Below are 21,844 nucleotides of genomic sequence, written 5' to 3'. Positions count from 1 at the left end.
TGCCATTAATTAAATCTGATGGCAACGGAATTCACACATTCAGTACTCAAGTCCAAGTCATATGGTTTTATTATCAATATAGGTTGATATTGCAAGTAAATAGCAACACTGCTGACAATAAACTGCCAGTTGCCTGAGTAATCTAAAATATAAGTCACTACTTCTATGAATAATATGACTTTTAACAAAGGAAAGTTTAAATGAGAAAACTAATAAATTACGATATTGAATTATCGGTCAATACTTAAGTGTAGGTGGTGAAACGTATGAAGCTGGTAACAGATATGTACAAAAGTAAAAGTAGCACAATACCTAGTTTTCAGAATTAATTGTTCCTTTGTTGGAGAAGAGACAGGGGTCAAAGGAAAGGTCAGTCACTCAGAACCCATCATGTGAGAGACCTACCTGTAATGATGTGGGCTTTGCCTAAACTATACGTCTCTCGTCTTCATTGAAGGAGCTATTAATTCTACTATGAAGCGACAAAGAAATTGGTATAGGCATGTGCATATTCATATTTTTGCAGCACAAAGAAAGTTCCATAACATTTCGGGCATGCAGCCACATAATTTATGCAGCTGCACTCCTGATATTTTATGGTATAGGCGTGTGCATTCACATACAGGGATATAAACAGCGATAAAATGGTGTTGTGGTTGGCAATGCCTATATAAGACGACAAGTGTCTGGCACAGTTGTTAGATCAGTTACTGCTGCTGCAATTGCAGGTTATCAAGGTTTAAGTGAGTTTGAATGTGGTGTTATAGTCGGCGTGTGAGCAATGAGACACAGCATCTCCAAGATAGCAATGAAGTGGGGATTTTCTAGTATGAGCATTTCACGAGTGTACTGTGAATATCAGGAATCTGGGAAATATCCAAATCTCCGACATCACTGCAGCCAGAAAAAGATCCTGCAAGAACAGGACTAATGACGACTGAACAGAACCATTCTACATTCCAGAAGTGCAGCCCTTCTTCAAATTGCTGCAGATTTGAATTCTGGACCATTAACAAGTGTCACCATGCAAACCATTCAACAAAACATCATCAATAAGGGCTTTCGGAGTCAAAGGCCCAGTCATGTACCCTTGATGACTGCGTGACAGAAAGCTTTATGCCTCGGCTGGACCCATCATCACCGTCATTGGACTGCTGACGGCTGGAAACATGTTGCTTGGTCAGATGAATCTCGTTTCAAATTGTATCAAGCAGATGGACGTTTATGGGTATGGAAACAACCTCATGAATCTATGTACCCTGCATGCAGGGGAGTGTTCAAGCTCTTGGAGGCTCAGTAATGGTGTGGCGCATGTGCAGTTGGAGAGATATGGGGTCCCTGAACACTTCCGCTGACTACCAAACTCCCCAAACATGAACATTATTGAGCATATCTGGGATGCCTTGCAACGTGCTGTTCAGAAGAGATCTCCACCCCATCGTACTCTTATGGATTTATGAATAGACCTGCAGGATTCATGGTGTCAATTCCCTCCAGCACTACTTCAGACATTAGTCGAGTCCATTCCTTGACGTGCTGCGGCACTTGTGCATGCAAGAGGGGGCCCTACACAGTATTAGTCAGGCGTATCAGTTTCTTTGCCTCTTCAGTGTAAGAACTAGGTACTCACTATTACTTCGGTATGTGTCTGTTGCCAGTACTACATTTTTCACTCCTGAAAGTAAATATTGGTCAATAATTTTCTCTCATAATAAATGACATGATGTGTTTGATATCTGACTCATTCATACCAAGATCAAAAGTCACTAAATTTTTCCTGTTACTGATACACAAAAATTCAATTCTCAACATATTTAAAAGATGCTTCTAAGGATTTTCAGGTTGCCATCATCTGATTATCCACATAACTGATGTTTACTAAGATTATGTTCACATGTGAACGCAAAGGTTTCATGTGACTTTTATGCATTGTCCTAAAAAAGACTGAAAGAGTAAAACCTTTCTAAGTAGACAGTGCCATTTCTGTTACGAATTCCTCATTAAATATTAAACATTGAGATCTCATTCCAAGGCATCAATGCATACGTACTTTGTGTTGTGCAGACCTTTATAAGAACAGCTTATTATACAATAATATAAACGGGGTCTGTCACAAACATTACATAGGCTCCCAGGTAGATCCTGTTATACTTCTAATTCAGTAATGAATGAAAAACCTTTAAGTTTTAGTAAGATCTGAAAACTTATCTCTCATATACACTACTTTTCATGAATACTTTTGACAAGGCCAAGGGAGCAGAGGTCATATTGGAGACTGGGGGAGGAGAGGTGAGGGGGGGGGGGGGGGGGTGCATGGCAAAGGCAAGATGTACGGCTGGTGGTGACCCTCATGTCCAGCCTGGATGTCGGAGGTGATGGCAGGGGTGTGGGTGCTGATTGCAACTGTGACTGTGACCAAAGCCAGTAGCAGTGGTGTGCCAGAAAGACGTGCCCAGCAGCAATTTCAAACAACTGATGCCCACTGTGGCCAATGATTACACTTTGGATTCATCCCCGAGGCAGCCAAATGTGTATGCCCAGACACAGGTCCTCCCATGCATGGACTGGCAAGTATATGGCCAGGGAATGTTGCATGGGGCGTGAGAGGCCTAACAGTGCACAATGCCAGCATGTGGGCAGCATTCTGACCTGAGTGACCCTGTTGATGGGGGCAAACTGATACAATGCAAGAAAGTGATGCAGAGCTTCCTCAATAGATGACACCTGCAAGATCTTCCGCATCTGTGTTTTAAACATACGGACCATCCACTTAGCCTCCATGTTGGAGGTGCAGTGAATGAGGATGGGGGACGGGTGTTCGATGTTGTTATGGTGACAGAATCCACGGAACTGCGTTCACATAAATTGGGGCCGATTATCCAACAAGCAGATAAACGGCGTTCCCTCAATGGCAAGTATCACTGAGCAGGGACGGATGATAGCAGGGGTGGTAGTGGACAGCATCCGTGCCACATAAGGGAAGTTTGAGAAGGCATCCACCACCACCAGCCACATAGCTACCTGAAACATCCTCGTAAAATCAACATAGACCCTATCCAATGGGTGGCCAGGGTTGGGTCACAGCAAGAAATGTAGCACAGGGTCCACTTGTTTGAAGGAGCAGGCATGATAGGAGTGCAAGTGCGTTCAAAGTCAGCATCAATGCCAGGCCAGTAGATATGCCTCCAGGCCAATGCCTTCATGTGTATCATACCTCAACGCAAATCATGAAGGAGCTGGAAGATGTCAGGGTGGAATGACAACCCAGCATTCAGAGACCACTGTGGCAAACATTAAGATATTCTTCATGGTGCTGAGCCAGTAGCACAACACAAAGTAATTGTGAAAGGCCAAGTTGTCCTGGCGGGAAACATAGTCTGGAAACTACTTCTGAACTGCAGACAAAACTTTCTGCAGGACCAGACATGGAACAACATCATGGCTACCTCTGGCAAGACTAGTGGGAGTTCATCCAGAGTTTCTTGTAGATATTGGTCAAGAGCAAAACAAACTTTCTCCCAGCAACCAAATTACATGTCAGGGCACAGAAGGATGTGCTACAGGTGTCTGTGTGGGCCTGTATGGTGATGGGGGTGAAAGTGGATTTCACAGTGGTACCCTCTTAAAAACAATGCTCAGCACTTTGGACACTGCACTGTTTTTTTTTTTTTTGAGAGCTGAAAATGATCCCTGGACTACAAAATCAAGGGCTTGTGGCCAGTCAACAGGTATAATTTGTTGGCAAACACATACACATGAAATTTCTTGACCCTGTAAATGATTGTTAAAACTCAATTTGTGAATAGTTAAGTAGTGGTGCAATCAACTTTTTGGACGTGAAATCAATAGGCTTTTCAGAACCATCTGACTACTTAGGGGCAAAAATATAGCAATTTCATTCACGGATGTGTCCCCCGCAAGTGTAAATTGCAAGCCCAGCATATATGGCATCAGATACAATGCCACCTAGAGACCATCCTTAAGGTGATCAAAACCCTGTTGATAGGTGGCCAACTATACAAATCAGATACCCTTCTTGTGGAGCTGATTTAAGGGTTTTTATGTCAACTCCTGATAAAAATAAGTAATCCATAAACAAAGCCAAGATCACACTGTGAGCTGAACATGGAAGGAACACCAATAACAGTAACCAGAAAGTCAGTGACCACAGCCAGGCTGGCATCTAAGTAACAAATCATGTGGTGTGCTACTGAGAGGAACTCATGGGTGCTCGTGTAGCTCCATGCTGCAAGCAGTCGGGCCCACCTGACATGTCACTCACTCTTCTGGTGGTGCCTGTCAACTGTAATGCCTCTCAGCCACCAACGATATTGTCCACTGGCAGGAATGTTAAAGAGGGTGTACAATTTGCATGACTTGGGGAATAAAGCTGGCATAGTACATGATTTTATCCATGAGTGACTGTAGCTGCTGAAGGTTAGTAAAAGTCAGCATATCGGGGATCAAGTTGATATGGTCATGTGTGCATGTGATATCCTTGTGACTAAGAATGTGCCCCAGGTTTATGATGTTAGGGGCAAAGAAACTGCATTTTTCTAACTGACAGCGTAAGTCATTTTCCTGAACTCATTTGAAAAGGGATTTGAGATTCCTGTAGTGTTCCGGATGTTTCAACACCTTAAAAATATAAAATCTAAATAACTGACACAGAGCAGAATACCTTCAAGCAAATATTCTAAACACTTTCGGAAAACGGTAGGTACACTAGCAGCTGACACGATGCATCACTGAATGGCAGTTGTACATATGCATCTTATAGATTAATTGATGAAAAATAGAGGCCCTCTGCTAAGATTAGTAAACAAACCCTCCAGGCAAGGCACATGATAGAGATATATGTTGGACTGGGCATCTGTTGTTGTTGTTGTTGTTGTTGTTGTTGTTATGGTCTTCAGTCTGGAGACTGGTTTGATGCAGCTCTCCATGCTACTCTATCCTGTGCAAGCTTTTTCATCCAAGTACCTTCTGAAACTTACATCCTTCTGAATCTGCTTAGTGTATCCATGTCTTGACCTCCCTCTTCAATTTTTACCCTCCACGCTGCACTCCCAATACTAAACTGGTGATCCCTTGATGCCTCAGAACATGTCCTACCAACCGATCCCTTCTTCTAATCAAGTTGTGCCACAAATTCCTCTTCTTGCCAATTCTACTCAGTACCTCCTCATTAGTTACGTGACCTACTCATCTAATCTTCAGCATTCTTCTGTAGCACCACATTTCGAAAGCTTCTATTCTCTTCTTGTCTAAATTATTTATTGCCCATGTTTCACTTCCATAAAGGGCTACACTCAATACAAATACTTTCAGAAAAGACTTCCTGACACTTAAATCTACACTCAATGTTAACAAATTTCTCTTATTTAGAAACACTTTCATTGCCATTGCCAGTCTACATTTTATATCCTCTCTATTTCAACCATCATCAGTTATTTTGCTCCCCAAATAGCAAAACTCATCAACTACTTTAAGTTTCTTATTTCCTAATCTAATTCCCTCAGCATCACCTGATTTAATTCGACTACATTTCATTATCCTTGTTTTGCTTTTGTTGATGTTCATCTTATATCCTCCTTTTGACATACTGTCCATACAGTTAAACTGCTCTTCCAGGTCCTTTGCTGTCTCTGACGGAATTACAATGTTGTCGGCAAACCTCAAAGTTTTTATTTATTCTCCATGGACTTAAATTCCTACTCCAAATTTTTCTTTTGTTTCCTTTACTGCTTGCTCAATATACAGATTGAATAACATCAGGGATAGGATACAACCCTGTCTCATTCCCTTCCCAACCACTGCTTCCCTTTGATGCCCCTCAACTCTTATAACTGCTATCTGGTTTCTGTACAAATTGTAAATAGCTTTTGCTCCCTCTACTTCACCCCAGCCACCTTCAGAATTTGAAAGAGAGTATTCCAGTCAACATTTTCAAAAGCTTTCTCTATGTCTACAAATGCTAGAAATGTAGGTTTGCCTTTCATTAATCTCTCTTCTAAGATAAGTCGTAGGGTCAGTATTGCCTCATGTGTTCCAACATTTCTACGTTCTACGGAATTCAAACTGATCTTCCCCAAGGTTGGCTTCTACCAGTTTTTCCATTCATCTTAAAGAATTCGTGTTGGTATTTTGCTGCTGTGACTTATTAAACTGATAGTTTGGTAATTTTCACACCTGTCAGCACCTGCTTTCTTTGGGATTGGAATTATTACATTCTTCTTGAAGTCCGAATGTATTTCACCTGTCGCATACATCTTGCTCACCAGATGGAAGAGTTTTGTCATGGCTGGCTCTCCCAAGGCTATCAGTAGCTCTAATGGAATGTTGTCTACTCCTGGGGCCTTGTTTCGGCTTAGGTCTTTCAATGCTCTGTCAAACTCTTCATGCAATATCATATCTCCCATTTCATCTTCATCTACATCCTCTTCCATTTCCATAATATTGTCCTAAAGTACATCGCCCTTGTATAGACTCTCTATATACTCCTTTCACCTTTCTGCTTTCCCTTCTTTGCTTAGAACTGGTTTTCCATCTGAGCTCTTGATATTCATAAAAGTGGTTCTCTTTTCTCCAAATGACTCTTTAATTTTCTAGTAGGCAGTATCTATCTTACCCCTAGTGAGATAAGCCTCTACATCCTTACATTTATCCTCTAGCCTTCCCTGCTTAGCCATTTTGCACTTCCTGTCGATCTCATTTTTGAGACGTTTGTATTCCTTTTTGCCTGTTTCATTTACTGCATTTTTATATTTCCTCCTTTCATCAATTAAATTCAATATCTCTCCTAGTACCCAAGGATTTCTACAATATACTGGGCATTTATAGTGGACTTAAAGTTACCACAAGTGTGTAAAGACCAGTTGAGTATCTAGGGCAGCCACAGGGGTCACCCATTGCATGGCTGACACCAGGGAAATGGGGAAAAGATGCTGTGGTCCTGAATCTGAATCAATTCTGCTTAAACAGCCTCTCTCACCACAAATGCTAGAGGGCATGCATACACTACAAAATTGTGGTATTGCTCCAGGCTTCATAGAGATAGGAGTGGTAAAATTACTTGCACATCTGAGCATCGGTTCAAAAATCTCTTTGTATGAATTCCTCAGAGTACTGAGGTCATGAAAGAGCACCATTTTGGACACTAAACTGACTTGGTCCACTACTTTGAAACCAAAGTTGGCAATAGTATCTGAGCCTAAGATGTTAGCAACAGTAGGGGAGCACACAACTAAGAAGATTAGTACATGGTCAACATCGCTGTACTTAGCAACCAACGACAGTTCTCCAAGGAGAGGTATAATCTTGTAGCAGTAAGACATGACCTGGTGCTGTGTCCTTTGCAACAACAGAGAGGTGATCTGCTGACACTTTTTCACTGATTAATGATACAGCTGCACTTGTGTCCAGTTTGAATTTCATGAACTAGGCAAAAAGCATCATATCTGACGTAAGTTTCCAAGGCAGTGGAGGAACCACCAGCTCTGCAGCTGTGATGATGTGGACCAATGTGCTGTCCTGCCATGGGTGAGCATACAGCTGGTGGGTTGCTGTGAGGAGGCCCCGATTGCTCCAGACTCGACAATCCACTGCATAAATGACCTTGTGGATAACATCAGAAGTTCACTGAGGCTTTTTGCAGATGATGCTGTGGTATATCGAGAGGTTGTAACAATGGAAAATTGTACTGAAATGCAGGAGGATCTCCAACGAATTGACACATGGTGCAAGGAATGGCAATTGAATCTCAATGTAGAAAGTGTAATGTGCTGTGAATACATAGAAAGAAAGATACTTTATCATTTAGCTACAATATAGCAGGTCAGCAACTGGAAGCAGTTAATTCCATAAATTATCTGGGAGTACGCATTAGGAGTGATTTAAAATGGAATGATCATATAAAGTTGATTGTCGGTAAAGCAGATGCCAGACTGAGATTCATTGGAAGAATCCTAAGGAAATGCAATCCGAAAACAAAGGAAGTAGGTTACAGTACACTTGTTCACCCACTCCTTGAATATTGCTCACCAGTGTGGGATCCGTACCAGATAGGGTTGATAGAAGAGATAGAGAAGATCCAATGGAGAGCAGCGCACTTCGTTACAGAATCATTTAGTAATTGCGAAAGCATTACGGAGATGATAGATAAACTAAAGACAAATACTTTGCAGGAGAGACGCTCAGTAGCTCGGTACAGGCTTTTGTTGAAGTTTCGAGAACATACCTTCACCGAGGAGTCAAGCAGTATATTGCTCCCTTCTACGTATATCTCGCGAAGAGACCATGAGGATAAAATCAGAGAGATTAGAGCCCACACAGAGGCATACTGACAATCTTTCTTTCCATGGACAATACAAGACTGGAATAGAAGGGAGAACCAATAGAGGTACTCAAAGTACCCTCCGCCACACACTGTCAGGTGGCTTGCGGAGTATGGATGTAGATGTAGATGTAGATGGTGCAGGCAGCTGCTTCTGGAAAGCTGGGTGCCATGTCATGGAAGGAGTGAACTTTCTTTCACTCGCATGAAGCACATCGCAATACTGAGGAAGGAAAACATATCTGACCCCTGGTTAACATTACAAAAAAAGGTCACTTGACAGTAAGCAGGGAGCAGAATGATTGGTGTGCTTGAGTCTCTTATGAGATGCTAGTGATCAGAATGCCAGTGAACTTAGGTGAAACTTAGAGGCCAAAAAAGAAGATTACAAGTCAGAATCATTAGTTGACTGCTGCTAGCAATGTCAATGAACTACTTTTGGCACTTGAATATCATTTTTGAAAGCATGCTGAGCTTCAAAAGCAATCTGAAAAGATTTAGCAATTTGAAGCACTTTACCAAGACTATAACTGAACATAGTCAAAGCTTTCCCTGCAACCTCCCTGTTGAGGGCAAGATGCACAATTACGTCTTGAATCAATGATTCTGCACACAAAAGTTTACAGTTCAGACACACGAAATTGCACTTGTATGTCAGACCCTGCAAGTTGGCAGCTTTTGCTGTGTAAAACTGTCAGTGTCCTTTACAACTCACTAGACTGTAGCCTAGCTGCAATAAAGTATGTATGATGACCAAAGTATTTGGTTAACAAAGCACAGAGATCATTCAAAGACAAGCAACTTAGGTCCTAGAGTGGTTGCAGTTTCCTCATTCTATACCACTTTGCATAAATGACTACTAGAAGATAAGAGTGACCCACTGCTGTCTGCCAGGAAAGCTGTAAGCAAAACAGTACAGTTCAAAACACTGGAGGTAGACTTCCCTGTTCTCTAAAGACTCATCAAAGGCAGTGTAAGGCAGCTTTTGTTGCAACTTCCCTCTTGGAGGCAAGGTGCACAATTACACCCTGAAACAATGATTCTGCATACAAAAGTTTACAGTTTGGACATGCTTATTTGTATTTTGGATTATGCATATGGCTTGTCTCTTGAAGTCTTCGACTACCATGATGTTGAATAAATTCGACTAGGTCAGTTACTGCAATTCTCACAGCTTCAAGTGGACCACAACACTCAGACCATGTTGGTGAGGTTGATTCTGGACTCGGATCAATTGCTGCCAACAACTCTAAATGAGATCGATGAACAGACAAGTTTCCTGGATCTCCTGTCCTCTGAAGAGCAATTGCCAACTCTTGTACTGACCGGGCAAATGATTGAGGAGTTTGTAGTTTGTCAATAATGCTTTGCATATGTGATTTGTGGGCAGTGCCACCATAAAGTAAACTCACCAGACTTTAGCCTAGCTGCAATAAAGCATGTATGATGACCAAAGTATTTGGTTAACAAAACACAGAGATCATTCAAAGACAAAGTACTTGGGTCCAAGAGTGGTTGCATTTTCTACATTCCACACCACTTTGTATAAGCAACTACTAGAAGACAAGAGTAATGCACTTTGCTGCCTGCCAGAAATGCTATAAGCAAAATAGTAGCATTCAAAACACTAGAGGTAGACTTCACTGTTCTCCAAATACTCGTCCAAGGCAGCATATGGCAGTGGGATCACAGCTGGGACCACCGACTGATGTTCTTGTTGACAAGACACAAGCTATAGGAGAGTAACATACTGTTCTTGCTATTGCTGCCATTGTTCCTTGTACTGCCACTGTTGTAGTGACAGCTGTTGCTGCCGAAGTTCCAGAAACTTGGGATCCATAACACTGGCATTGGGTGAGAATGTATTGCCAAAAGCACAATATGATAGGGACCTCATCACCAGTTTTCTATCCACTCCTGATATAAATGAGTAATCCATAAAAAAAGCAAAATTCATCAAAAGAGAACACTGAATGAAGGCCAATAACAATAAGAAGAAAATCCAGGCACTACGTAGGGTCAATAGCCAATGAACAGTAGGGTGTGACTGATAGTAGTTCACATAATTGACTGTACAAGACTGAATCACGGATGCCTGTCTGTCTCCACAACTGTGAGTAGCTTGGTCCACATGACATATCCCACATTCCTCAGGTGGTGATCATCAACGGTGAGCTGTAGCGATTCTGAACCACTGGCTGGGATTTTAAAGATGGAAAGCTGATTCTGTTCCCAACCAGAAAGCTGATTCTGTTCCCAACCAGGAACCTCTAAATGGATGCTTTATTTAATACCCAAATGAATTTAACAAACTGTTTATGAACACAAAAACATGTAAAGAGTACATTAAAAATGAATTATGACCTCCATGTGACTTGTCGTTTGTGAAAAAAAAAAAGGGCATTTAATTCTGGATTATAAAACAACTGTCAACTGTATAGGAACTTGAAAAATTTAACAATAACAGCAGGGACTTAAAGCTACAGGGTTTATAAAACCAGATGGTTAGCTACTCACAATTTTGAAAGAGTGTAATAATAGTATCCTGTATTGCAATATCAGTGCTTAATAATTTGTGCTTGCATATATTTATAAACGAGTTCAAACACCGAGGATAAGAATAACATTTCAAAAAGTTATTGTAATAGGCCTAATACACTGGGATGATTTAATGATCTAACCAAGTGCAAACAGGAGGTTCAAAAATCAAAAGTATCTAACAATAATAATAATAATAACGTTAATAATAATAAAGCTGAATTAATGAGGAAGACATACTTGTTACAGCTAACAGGTGATCAGAATGTGGCAGAGGATCCAGAAAGAGCAAACTACACACAAGAAAACAATCAGCAACTATCTTTGCCCTAATAGAGGGTGATCAATCATTAATGCAACCATATTCATGGTGTGCAGCTGGTCAGCGAGTCCAGCTGCTTTGCTCACAGTGTGGGTGACAGGAAGACTGCCGTAGATACAATATAGTTTGTGGTGTAAGCTATTTCTAACGCACATAACATAAACACTTAAAATGAAAAGTAAATTACTCACATATATTACACAAGGATATGCTGGAACTGCCGCCCTTCATTGTTAAAGTATTCTGCTTAGGAAATTGCTTATTAGCCTGTGCAGTTCCCTCTGTGAAATGGCAGCAATTTCTTGCCGAATGTTAATTTTCTGTTCAGCTGATGTGTGTAGATTTGATTTTTACACATTTTCTTTTAATTCGCCCCACCCCCCATCCCCTTGAGATAAAAATTGCAGAATTGCAGGGGGTTCAATCAGAGGAACAAGGAGGCTATATGTTGTTAGTGATAACTCTACCTTGAAACAGGTCTGAATTTCATGTAATGAGAAGAAAATAGAATGCTGCAAAATAATTTTCCCCATGTCTCTCAGTGTTAATGGTTTCCTTAAAAAATAGACGGGGGGGAGGGGGGGGGGGGGTTAAACTCTCACACTGCAAACAGCACACCACACTCCTATTTGTTGATCTTGCAGCAATGCTTCCTTTATGCTTTTCTAAACTCCAATAAAACCTATTTAGTGAAACAATGATACATACAAAAAGAAAGTTAGGCGACGGTCAATTCCCCCGTCGTATACCATATTCAAAATCCATACACAAAACCAATGATCAATGGGTTTAAGTTCTTGCACTGTAGTTATTTTATAGGGCTGAAACTTTAGGAAATTCATAGCCATTTGAACAGAGCCATAGGAAATTTCCATTTGTTAAGAAAGACATCGAACTGACTTCCTAGGAGACCTTTTGAGAGCATGCTCAATGCTATCTGCAGTTTCTTCCATGACTGGTGTATGTGGTTGTCTATGTTTCCTATCAAGAACCCTTCCCATTTCATGAAATTTACTTATCAATCTACGAATTATACTCCAATTACAAACTTGGGCATCAGGGATTACTCTGGAAATAATCTGCTTACTGCATGTGATTTTTCTGTACTCATGTATGATTCATAGATGAATATGCTTTGAAAATAGAATACTTTTATTCATCATTTCACTTGAAATACTTTCACTCAATAAACAATGTTGTACTACCTAACAAACATGTGCTACCTATGCAAGGTTCCTACATGCACAAAGGTCTTGCAGCGAAGGAGAAATATACTCCCTATCAGCACTGTAGCTGGCAGTCTGATGACAGGGCAAAAATATCGCTGCCACATAGTTGCATTAAGAATCCATCACCCTATACCTGTAGATGACACAGAAGCAACAGTGATAAAGAGGGCAAGTATATTAACAGCAGAAAAGATAGTGACACCTTCAGTTGTAGTAATATTAGAAATACCTTTGTCCTTAGTTACATCACCACTTATTATAGCAGCAGTATCGATGAGGTGAAAAACAAAATTATTAGCGATTAAAAAAAAAAAGGAGAACAGTTTCTCCTTCACAACTTGTAGATATACTAAGAAAATACATCAATGGAGGCAAGTACATTACCACTAGCAAAGGAGGAATTCGCAACTTCAGCAACAGTAACATCAGTAGGATCACTATCCTTAACAGAATCATCTTCTACATCAGTACCAAGGAGGGACATGAAATCGGTAACAGGGGAAGAACCAGCATGCGACACAGTAGGCACAAGTTACGCCCTTCCATCATCAATTACTGTTCACACATTAACTAATAAAACAGAAACAAATCATGATGTCACTATTAAAAAACTGGGATTGTCAGAGCACTTTCATCAAATTGCAATATTAAAAATATCTGCAGTACAATGCAATTAAAAGCTCACGTGGAATGTTTCCCTCTATTATATTCAATTAAAAGCTTAGTTATAGAAGGGATTGTGTATAAAAAAGGTGTGACTTTGCTATACAGTTGGCTAGGCAATAAGGGAGGAGTGGCGCCCAGAAAAACATACGAATATGTATTTAGTTGTATTAAAATTTGATACAAAATGGTTTGCCAACACAGGCTTGGCACGTACTTACCAAACAACTTTATTTGTAATTTACTCTACGGAGCATAACACAGAACTGCACAACAACAGACTTGAAAACAAGTGAATAGCAACTTCTATAGACATCATCAAAGGTATTACATGATGGTAAAATCTGAATCTTTACATGCCCCCAAGTCTTCGACAGTTATAAATAAGAATTTACTCTTAAATTTGTGGCTCTAGGATTGAAGTCCAAATTCTTCAACACATTTCTCCTGTCTCAGTGCATGAAGAACCTTCACAGTAAATCTGCCATCATATTTTGTGTTGGCTAATATTCCAGTTTCAGTGTAAAGTCTTGTAGAGCTTGGTGTATGAAGTGCTATTTTGTATGAATTTACTTCATCTTTGAATGAAAAACTGGGTTGTGTGGTAACTTCCCAGCTGACTGATTGTCATTGAATAGGGTGATGTCTGACAGTTTTGCCACACTCATCTCACTTTGCTGCTTCGATGAAGCTCACATAATCAACTTCACTTGATGAAAGAGCAACAGCTCTCTGCTTGCGTGAACACCATGAGGTTGCTGATCTGGGTAAAGTAATGTTGTAGCTTGTATATGACTTCTTATCAGCATTGGAACTTCCCCTAATCAACATCTGTGAAATTGAATATTCATTCCTTATCCTTGATGTTGGTCAATTTCTTGTCTGTAGTTCCTTTTAGGTATCTAAGAATTCACTTAGCCACTTGGCAGTGAATAAAAATATGGCTGTTGTTGTACTGGCTTAGCTTACTGATTGGATAACATGTCACATCAAGCATCAGACGCAATGTACAACAATGCTCCAACCATTCCTCTGAATGGATAATGAGTGCCATCTTCTGTATTTGTACTTGCCAATGGAGTCCTTACTGGCTTGCGGTCATCCATTCCGAATTGGTGTAAAACTTCTCTGATACACCTCCTTTCACATAATGTGATTTTGTCACCAGACTGATCTACTTCAATGCCCAGATAGCATCTTATGGCACCAAGATCCTTGACATCAAGTCTGGCAAACAACTCATCCTTCATTTGTTTTGTCCTTTCTGGGTCTGCTGAAGTGATTACAATGTCATCTACATAAATGAGAAGGCAGACTGAATGTTTTTCTACACTGTCTAGAAAAATAGATGGATCTGGAATTGTGGGTTGAATACTATTGGTGTTAAAGAGTTGCATTCAACTTGCCATCTCACTGTTGATTAGCAAGGCACAGTTCACAAATGGCTTTTCTAAGTGTACACACTTTATCACCATGTTCCAATGTTTGGAGAATGCTATTTGCCCTCTTGATTCTATGATCATCTTCCTCTTCATCTTTCATCAATTTTAAGAATTCATCTAGTTATTCCATGGATATTACCGTGCTAATTTACCATTGAGAAATGTAGTGGTGATATCCAGTTCAGAGACATGCAAGTCAAATTTGAGCCATGGGTAGCCTGAATTATTCAATTCTTGCAGCTGGAGAGAACATTTCCACAAACTTAAGCCCAGGTTGTTGGTTGAATCCTTGTGCAACTATTCTTGCTTTTCTCATCAAAAAAAAAGATCAATGACTTCTGTATTTATTTCTCAAAACACCTACAGTCAATTACACTTTCATTTTGTTTGGTCTGTCTACAGTGTCCCAGGTATCACTTTTCACCAGTGACCTGATTTCATCATATATAGCCTCTAGCCAATCTCTATGATCTGAAGCACATAATGCATCATTGTCACTGATTTCTGTTGCATTTGCAATGGAGGTAATAACATGAGCTGAAACATCTGATGAGCCTACATCTGGGACAAACTGTTGAGCAGGTGTGAAGCTTGAAGAATTATTGTCTTCAACACATTATAAGTCAAGGTCAAAGCTGAATTCTTGGTCTTTATTGATTGGAAGCCCATCTTGTTCAAAGCTGTAGAGTGGTTCATCATCTGATAATGGCTCTGATTCAATGTTTGTACCACAATTGAAATCTCCTTCTACAGAATCGATGTAGATGCCTACTCTTTGGTGATGATCTAGTTCATCTTCACGGAAGTCCACATAAATTTGTTTGGGCTCAAAACTGTCATGATCAAGGAACTTCACATCTCTTGACATGTGAATTCTATGAACTCTTGGTACCACAAACAATAGGCTTTCAAACAGTCAAAATAGCCTACAAAAATCTCTTCCTTCCCTTAGGATCAAACTTTTCTATGTTTTATGATTTATACAAAATGTATGAAGATGAGATATGTCATGTTTTCTCTTCAGCCACTTCTCGTGAGGAGTTTTGTCAGACAGTCCTTTACTTATGCAATGATTTCAGATTTAGATAGCTTTGTTGATGGCAGTAGTCCTGACTCAAGCAGGATACAACATGACATTTAAGCCAACAAGCAGAATTTAATTTTGTGACCAGTCTGATTTTCAACTAGGTTCCTGAATTCAACAAACTTGTCAGCAACTTCACCTTTATGTGCTCATCTATAAAGGTCACAAAAAAAAAAAAAAAATCACAACCTTGAGATGTTTCTCTCTTTGGCCCACAGACATCAGAGTGAATTAACTCCAGAATCTCTTTTGTTTCCTTCTCCTATGGTGAAGGCAGTGGAAATGATTGTTTCTTCAAGACATATAGTGCATCTAATGATACAGACATCATTGAATATCCAGTCAGTCGCATACTCATTTTTGAGCATTTTGATCATATCTCATGAGTTTAAGTGGAAGAATCCTCAGGAAATGTAGTCCATACACAAAGGAGGTAGCTTACAAAATCCTCATTCAACCAATACCTGAATACTGCTCATCAGTCTGAATCTGTACCAGATTTGATTGACGGAGGAAATACAGAAGATCCAAAGAAGAAGAGCATTTTGTTACAGGTTCATTTAGTAAGTATGAAAGCATTGCTGAGTGGCAGATACTGCAAGAGAGGCATTCCGTATGATGGTGTTGTTTACTGCTGAATCTCAAAGAGTGTACAATCCTACCAGAGTCAACCAGTATGTTGTTTCTTTCTATGTGCACCTTGCAAAAATACCAAGAAGGTAAAATCAGAGTGATCTGAGCTCACTTAATAGACTTAACAGCAATCGTTTTTCTATGAGCCATTCACAACTGGAACAGGAAAAGGGGGGGGGGAGTAAAAATGGTACATAGTCTATCCTTCGACACACAGTGTAAGGTGGTTTGCAGTTTGACCATTATTTGTCACTACACTTTGAAAAAACACACTATATGCAGTTTGGAGCTAGGAAGAGATTTTACCTCAGTATATGTCTGAAATGTGATTACAAGCACATAAGAGAAGTTGACATTGTTAAATTCTTGGAATTACAGCTTGATAATGGATTCAACTGGGAGGAGGGTACCACAGAAGTGCTTAAGTGCCTGAAAGAATCTCTATTTGCAATGTGAATGTTGTCAGACTGAGGTTACATAAAAATTAAAAAGCTATGAATCTTTACTTATTTTCATTCCATAATATCATATGTGATCATTTTTTGGAGTAACTCATCAAACCAAGGTAAAGTTTTCCACATCCAAAAATGTATAATACGAATTTTTTATGGTGTGAACTAAAGAACATTCTGCAGAGGTTTGTTCAAGGAACTGGAGATGATAACTACTGTTTATTCCTTCATTTATCATTAAAAATACAGGCTGTCCCAGGAGGAATGATCAATATTCAGGTATATGACAGAAACAAAAGAATTCTAGTAAACAAGGGCTCTAAAATGCATATCTTAAGAGCTGTGATCACTTTTTCATCTTCACTACTGTGAAACACATCACTTATACTGAAAAAGTGCTCATAACTCTTAAGGTATGCATTTTAGAGCCCATATTCACCAAACTTTTCTTCTTGTTTTGGTCCATACTAGCTCCTCCAAAAATATGAAAAACAAAGAGCTTGCAATAGAAGAGATTTGTTTAATAGTATCATAGCTCTTAAGGCAATGCATTTTAGAGCCAAAATTTACTAGACTTTTGTGCTTCAAATGATCATTCCTGTCATATCTCTGAAAACTGACCATTCCTTATGAGACACACCGTGTCTCTGTTTTTCAGACTCAGAGCATGTTAAGTACATCAGATCAATAATAGAAATAAGAATAATCTTTGCAAAGACTTAAAGTTACTTCCTTTGGTACAGAAAAGTGTCCATTATTGAGGAACACACATTTTCAATAACTTGCTACCAGCTACAAAAATTTTAACTACTAATCAATTACAAGAAGCCTTAAGGATTTATTGATGGCCAATTCTTTCTACTCCATTGACGAATTTCTTACAAGAACTATCTGACCTGTAAATGTCACTAATAATACCAAATAATGCAAGTATTATGCACAATTTGACTTCTGTGCAAATTAAGTGTGGCAGTGCAATCAGTTTAAATAACTGTTGTAAAAAGATTATATCATTTGGTGATGTTTGGCTATAATAGCATAAGAATTATCATATGCACCCCAGTGTATTGAAAACTTACCTGTTTTGTGACAAGTTTGCTATTATCTTTTACATGAAGATATGTTTAAGATTTTTTGCCACATCCATCAGGACCATTTCACTTGGGATCTGTGGAAGGTACATCAGTGTATCTTTTTTTCATTCCAAAAATGTAGTGTGTATTCTCATTATCTTACATGCTCTACATCCTGGAGGATCTCCTCACTATGGATCTACTGGCACAAACAGTACATCTAATATATGCTTATCAAAGCAAGAAACTTCTCAAACCATATGACATTCTACGGCCAATACCCATCCTCAAATTCCTACCCTAGCAGTTGTTCTTGCTGTAAAATCTAAACTATGCAGGAAACCTCTACCACTTACTTCGTAACTACTTCAGGAAATCCAAAAACATTGGAGACTGAGCAATATATGAAACTAGTCATGTTGTTTACCAAATGATGTGTTCACTGCACAGATTTTTTACATACGACTAAACTAGCTGAACACATGAATGGAAACAGAAAATGTTCCACCTTGGGACTTAGTACCCAGTTGCTGAACATGCTCTACAGCATTACTCAAGAGGCCATTTGGATCTCCCCAAGTACTAGTTTCCCCAATTCCAGGGATGGGAACTTGCTATTCTCCTGGACTTCTCCCCTATAAGTAACATTTGATCTTTGCCTCATTTGGTGTAATTTAATTGCTAATATACGTTTATTTTCGTCACCTCTTCCTCTCTCCTCTTTAATTTAATTTTTCTCTCTCTATCTTTTTCACTTTCTTTTATTTCTTAATTGCGTTACAATTTCCATCTTTCATTTCTCTTTAGCTTTTTAATTTATCTTTACTTCTTTCTCTGATCTTTCCATCATCTCTAAACTGAAGCTGACACAGAGCTTGTTCTTCGACTTATTACTCTTCCTGGTGCTTTCTTCTTCATCTTTGCCCCCTTCTCATCCTCCTAACAGCTGGGTCCTTCTCAATTTAAGGACAGAATGAATTTCTCCATTTTTTCAAATCTCTTCCAAACAAATACATCTTCCTCCATGAAAAAGAAACATTTGGTAATTCCAAAAGCTAGGGCTATCTTTAACTTAAAATATTTCTATTGTTAGTACTAGGAAATATGTCTCCTAAGGGTACGTATTGTCCTGCTGTTTTAATTCCTTATAAGTTTAATAGTTTTCTCAATCAGACTTCCTTTTTGACACAAAAGGCATAGACATACATTGTTTTTTCACAATTATCAGGGTATTTACACAAATGTCAAATAAACAACAATTTATAAATAGTAAATAACCAGTATAAATGGATGAGCAACAACTAGTATTTCTTTGAATTAAAGGATTTTCTAATAATTGTGTAACTTGTTTATTTACTTGTACATTTTTAATCACAGAGCAAAGTGGATTTTCATTAATTATGGATAACTTTGAATACACCATCTGCAAGAGTTTATGTTTGTTGTATCTAACTGGAAACTACTACATCAAGAGATTTGGAATCTTAAGCATGGCTGCAGCAGCAACTGTGAAAATGTAATATGTGGAATAAAAACAGTCACAAGTTGCAGAAGGTAGAAGTCAAAAGCTGTTGACTACTACCTTCCACAAATGGTGGCTGTTTTTATTCTATATATTATCAAGAAATTTCTCATATCCATCAAATTTCTTCCCCTTGCTGGCGTCTATTTAACACAAGAGTACATATGGTTGAATGAATGAATTCCAATGAGTCAGATCTCTCAATCAAAAGGTAACATCTTTCCTGGTCAAGTGTTCAAATGAATTCTATGATGTGAAACTATGCATATCACCAGTCCTTGAGATATATACTACTTTTCTTGAAAGTTCCAATGTAAGAGGAATAGTTTATGGTTGTGTATAATTAACATTGTGAATCATATTATGATAAAACCAGTAATTCCATGAACCAATGAGATTTTTCCCCAGTTCCATACAACATGTTTTACAAATACATCTTTCTGTGTACATGACTTGACAACTATAACACACTGACAAATTTTACAGTACTTTCTAACCTAATACAGTAGGGATGATGATAATGATAATAATAATAATAATAATAAAAGGACACAAACTAAGAACGTAAATAAATAAGTAAAACTACAAAATATAAAAGATAAGATCTTAAAATTATGCCCATTATACTGAAACAATGGAAAATCCAGGATGGAATGCAACAATATTAGAGAAGGAAAGCTGCTACTCACCATACAGCGGAGATGCTGAGTCGCGGTAAGCACAACAAAAATTATAGCTTTCGGCCATTGAAGTCTTTGTCAACAACAACACACACACACACACACACACACACACACACACACATGCAAACACAACTCACACACATGCCTGCAGTCTCAGGCAAGCTATAATCGCGACTCTGCATCTCCGCTATTAGGTGAGTAGCAACTTTCCTTCTCTGATATTGCCCATTATAATCTATATAGATGCCTTCAACAGTTCTAAAATTAAATCTATACTGAAACTCTATTGCTTTCCAGTTAAATGCTGGTCTCAGTAAAACTTGAACCACAGCACATTGTTTAGGATTCCCTCTATCTCTATACTTTTTTTGGTGTATTCTATTTTCTGAATGAAGGACAAAGGTTTGGTGGTATTCCTCATTTTGGAATTTTCTGATACACAGTATATACTACATAGAAATTAATGCATGCAAACTGAGTTTGCCTCTAATAATAATAAATAGAATAACAAATTCAATAACAAATAATAATAAAAGAAATAAAGGAAGAATTGAAACAGTTGTTAAACATACAGTGTTCAACATAATTAGGTAACAATAATTTTTGTTTAACAAGAAGAGACTGATGCCTGAAACTGCAATATTATGAAAATATAGCTGTGGTAATCTAAGAAGTGGTGAACACTTTACTTAGTTGCACCCCTTTCTTCATAGAACTTCAGCAGTTCCCTGTAGAATATTTGGTTGGTAGTATTATATACAGTCACCCACCAATCAGGTTTTCTTAATGCATAGTGAGGGCCTACCTCTACAATATTGTTACCTCTAATAACACTATTTATAGAGCTGTAATACAATATTTTTTGGTGTACCAACTTCTTTGATTGCCTTGTCCTATCTTATAAATGCAGAGAGGATACATTCCATGTTCCAAAATGAAATGGTTCACATCTCTTTTTGGGTTTATATGTTAATGTTTCAATCCTTCACAGAAGTTCTGGGAACAGTTTGTAAACATGGTAGCCAGTGACCTTATTGCCTCAGTCCCTCTCCCATGTACTGGTTCTCCAGGACTTTAACCGAACTTCAGTTGTGATTTTATCCCCACTGATTTCTGTTTCCTTCTCAATGTACCCTTTCATTAACCATTAGCCTACAGATCTTAATCTGACAATCTGACAATTAGCTCTAAATGTTACTGTTAATCTTGGAAGCACACATCACTAAATATGCATAATCATATCATAATGTCTGGGCCCACATGCTTGTTGCAAATCTAACAATGGCAGCAAAGATGACACTATAGTATAGCCTCATTGCAGGCAAATGTAATTTATAACTCAGAGTTCCATCTCAAGCTGGCCAGAGGATGATTTTGGAAAATTTTTAACTCACTTTGTGCACGAGAATCAAACAATTTTTCCCTCATGAAAATCCACCCCTAAAAATCTAAATAGCTGATCTTGGCTAATGAAATTTTCTGCTAATTAGAGGGTGAGGTTTTTAGTTAGGGACAATGTCACTTTCAGCAGTAACAATATTTTTTTTACTGATATCTGTAGTGAGCCCCCCATAAACCATGGACCTTGCCGTTGGTGGGGAGGCTTGCGTGCCTCAGCGATACAGTTAGCCGTACCGTAGGTGCAACCACAATGGAGGGGTATCTGTTGAGAGGCCAGACAAATGTGTGGTTCCTGAAGCAGCCTTTTCAGTAGTTGCAAGGGCAACAGTCTGGATGATTGACTGATCTGGCCTTATAACAATAACAAAAACGGCCTTGCTGTGCTGGTACTGCGAACGGCTGAAAGCAAGGGGAAACTACAGCCGTAATTTTTCCCGAGGGCATGCAGCTTTACTGTATGATTAAAT

At 38.9% G+C, this 21,844-nt stretch overlaps 1 protein-coding gene across 6 annotated transcripts in view; it reads right to left on the bottom strand.

Moving 5' to 3' along the window:
* Positions 1–21,844, bottom strand: part of LOC126253797 (ATP-binding cassette sub-family C member 5-like) — a 546,227-nt gene that overhangs the window by 307,892 nt on the left and 216,491 nt on the right. The window lies entirely within an intron of this gene.

Source organism: Schistocerca nitens, chromosome 1 (assembly GCF_023898315.1).
Source record: "Schistocerca nitens isolate TAMUIC-IGC-003100 chromosome 1, iqSchNite1.1, whole genome shotgun sequence".
Classification (NCBI taxonomy): domain Eukaryota; kingdom Metazoa; phylum Arthropoda; class Insecta; order Orthoptera; family Acrididae; genus Schistocerca; species Schistocerca nitens.
The sequence above is the reverse complement of the archived record's forward strand: the minus strand, read 5'-3'. Positions and strand labels throughout refer to the sequence as shown.